The sequence below is a fragment of the Rhinopithecus roxellana genome, chromosome 21 (genome assembly GCF_007565055.1).
Source record: "Rhinopithecus roxellana isolate Shanxi Qingling chromosome 21, ASM756505v1, whole genome shotgun sequence".
Lineage (NCBI taxonomy): Eukaryota > Metazoa > Chordata > Mammalia > Primates > Cercopithecidae > Rhinopithecus > Rhinopithecus roxellana.
This window is the reverse complement of record NC_044569.1, coordinates 38,420,571-38,424,065: the sequence shown is the minus strand read 5'-3', so window position 1 is coordinate 38,424,065 and position 3,495 is coordinate 38,420,571. Positions and strand designations below refer to the sequence as shown.

Here is a 3,495-nt window from a genome sequence, read left to right as displayed (position 1 = left end):
GGAACTTTCCAGACAACAGTCTTTCCCATGGAGAACCTACGTCTTCACGATGTTACCACTTCCCGTACCCAGCTGCTGGACTTCCCACCTGCTTAGCCTTTCAGGTGAGAATGGAAACCAGGGAGCAGGAGAGAGTCATTTGAATTAAATGCATATTTCATAGCAAAGACAAAAATTACCCCGAAACCATGACATTTTGGGTTGACACTGGTTGGAAGGTAAGAATTGATATAGTTAAATTTTAAAATATTAAAATTATAGCATAAACTTTATTTATGTTTTAAAATATGCCAAACTGTATAATTTTGCTCAGAGATAACCAGTGCTAGAAAGTGTCCATTCTTTGTTGCTTACAGTAACTTTGCTTCCAAGCAAAGCCACTGCAGATGCACACGCCCCGGAGACAGGGTCCAGGGCCTGACACTCCCCTCGGGTATCGGCTGCACCCAGGTGCTGGGCAAGGAGGGGGCCGCAGGGCACACACACTCTCCTACAGCCCCGTCCTCCGGCTTCATGGAAGGCTCTGCGAACTCCGGTGCTCTCTGTCAAAGCAAAGTGGGGGCTCTCCTCGTGGTGCTTGTGTCTAGGGTGAGGGTTGAAGAAACAAAATTCTGGGAGTCCACAGGTGAGAGCCCCAGGTGCCATGTTCTCTGAGTGGCCACTGCAGACGGGGGTCTCCCCACCTGCCAGGGAGCAGCTCCAGCCGCCATCCCCCCCCTCGTTCTGTGCACGAGTTCCAACCTCGTCTGTGAAGACGGAAAGACCAACTCTGCAACCTAGGCAGACCAGTTTAAAGGTTGTAAAAAGGTTATGACAGGGTTTCCAAGAAGTCTGTTTGGTGTGTGGACATGGAGGAAGACAGGGGAAAGGCTGAGGCCCTGGGTTTTCATCCAGAAGTGTCTCCTAAGAGCACCGCACACCACACGCAGCCAGATCCCACGCCCTTGGTAATTCCAGGCTGACAAGGATCCTTCCTCCAAACGCCATGATCTGCTTATGGAGCCAATCACGCCTCCTCAGAAATGCCCCGCGCACAGGCACACCACGAGCCTTTGCAGCCTTTTCTCTCTCTCGGTATTTTTGACTCTCTAAGAACAAAATCCCCATGGCTCCAGAGCCACCCCCCACTCCGTCACCGCCAGGTCCAGAGGGACAGCCCCTCTCTGCAGCAAATGTTGCCAGCCCTTTGCTAAAAGGACGCTGCTCGCCAGGTCACCTGTTTACCTGTGTTCCCCACGCTGTAAACGCAACCTGGCTGTTGTGGCGATTCACGGAATCTGGTATCTTCTCACCAACAGGCTGGGGTTTCCGTCCATTCAATTCAAATGACAGTGCCGTGTGGGTCTTGAGGCGTTTCATCGAGGAGTTTGCCTGCGGATACACTTCACATGTCATGAATAAACTCTGGAAGCAACAAAAGGGGTGGAGAAATGAGAATAAAATGAAAAGGAATCTCAGCATAATTGTGAAAAGTTTATGGCGGGTGGCTGGCATGGGAATCTACAAACCAGAACTGGCTCCAACGAGCCCGACAAGACGAGCGAGCACTTTCCTTCCTGCTGCTTATGAATTATTGTCGTTGAGCGCTCCAGTGTTTACTTCTTAGCATTGACCCTTTTGCAAAGCTGTGATCCAAAGCTGCACTGCTATTAATTGGAAATGCCCCTGCCAGGCCTGGAGAAACGAGTCTTCAGGAGCAGAAGGAGGCGGCTCCCCAAAGGCCAGTTAGCCCTGCGATCTGCTGAAGGGCGTCTGCACTGGCCTAGATTTTATTCAGAATTCACAGCCGGGGGACAGAAGGAAAAAAGAACAGGTTTCTTTCAGGTTGCCCTGTGCACTGGCATACATATAATTTAAATATTTACCCACCGGGAGAGGCTGTAGTGCTCGGGCCCACCGCTGCCAACGGGTACTAATCCCGGGGCATGAGCCTCTTGCTGGCAGAGGCCTGTTTTCCGCTGATTGAATAACACATACCACTTTTCTTGAGAAACCCCCACTATGATTTCAAAACACATCAGTTTCAATTAAACGCGAAGGAAAAAATGTGCTCACTAATTCTGGGCTGCAGTTACTTATCGCAGAGCTGGCTGCTTTGAATTTGAAAAGAGTTTGATGGAGACTTAACCAAATGACATATAATCATGGAATATTTTTTTATTATACCTGGAGTGATAAAATTGCCAAATGGTGTACTGTTTGACTTTTAAAATAAATTACACCTAAACCTGTGTGCTGGAGTAAATCTAAGACGCAGCACTGCTGAGCACCACACTAGCCGAAGGGAGTCCAAGAGGCTCAGCAACTGTTTTCCTGTCTGTGGCTTGATCTGTGGACCTTCCTGTGCACTTCCCGTGGACCTGGTGGACTCCCCAGCCATGGCTCTTCTCCTCTGAGGAGGTGGGCTCAGGACAAGTTGTGTGGCTGGCTGCATCACGGGGGTGTGGGTGACTACCTGGAGACAGATGAGCTCAGGGCCCAGGAGCCCAGTCTCCTTCCTCCTCCATATTTTTCCACCACAAGACTGTGGTGCAGGAGGGCCTGATGCCCTTGTGATTGATGCCCTGCAAGGGTGCGCCAGCCTGGGAGAGGCGCGGTGCTTCTCCTGGAGGGAGACCGCACATGTACTTGCTCAGGGTCAACGTTGTCCGTTTCTGCAGAAGCACTTTGTCGTTTTGCCCAGGGTTGATCATTTCTAATACTGCGCTTATTTTTAACATGCCTTAGAAGAGTGAAAGTCCACGTAGACCTTGTTAACTTTTAGTTGACAATGACTAATCGGAAAGATACACTTGTATTAGCATTGTGTTTGCTGTTACAAAGGCAAGAACTTAGGTGCCAAAGTGGTACCTGTCATTTGGATATGACTTCCACATACATATATTCTCATCTGTAAAAATTACTTTATATATCTATATATGCACACATACATTTATTTAAACATTTATCTATCTCCTAAGAAGTCAACAGTTTCCAAGCCAGTTTCACTCACCACTTAAAGTAGTCCTCATAGTTGGGTATGTATGGGTTTTTATAAGAGAGAAAAGAAGAAAAGGAATATTTTGTAACATTTCTTTCTTTCTTTCTTTCTTTCTTTCTTTCTTTCTTTCTTTCTTTCTTTCTTTCTTTCTTTCTTTCTTCTTTCTTTCCTTCTTTTTGTCTTTTTTCTTTCTTCCTTCCTTCCTTCCCTCCCTCCCTCCCTTTTTCCCTTCCTCCCTCCCTCCCTCCCTCCCTCCCTCCCTCCCTCCCTCCCTCCCTTCCTTCCTTCCTTCCTTCCTTCCTTCCTTCCTTCTCTCTCTCTTTCTCTCTTTCTTTCGGCTCACTGCAACCTCTGCCTCCTGGGTTCAAGTGATTCTCATGCCTCGGTCTCCTGAGCAGCTGGTATTACAGGTGCCCACCACCACGCCCAGCTGATTTTTGTATTTTTAGTAGAGATGGAGTTTCACCAAGTTGGCAAGGCTGGTCTTGAACTCTTGACCTCAGGAGATCCACACC

The 3,495-nt window shown here is 48.3% G+C and overlaps 1 long non-coding RNA gene across 2 annotated transcripts; it reads right to left on the bottom strand.

Moving 5' to 3' along the window:
- Positions 1–295: 295 nt before the first annotated feature.
- Positions 296–3,108, bottom strand: LOC104655725. Of its 2 annotated transcripts, none has more exons than XR_004055702.1 (3): positions 1,509–3,108; positions 1,225–1,404; positions 296–583 (listed from the first exon to the last, which is right to left on the bottom strand). It is a non-coding gene; the product is annotated as an uncharacterized LOC104655725 (long non-coding RNA). The 2 variants fall into 2 exon arrangements; XR_004055703.1 differs by having other exon boundaries at positions 296–1,404; positions 1,509–1,762; positions 2,993–3,108.
- Positions 3,109–3,495: the final 387 nt, after the last annotated feature.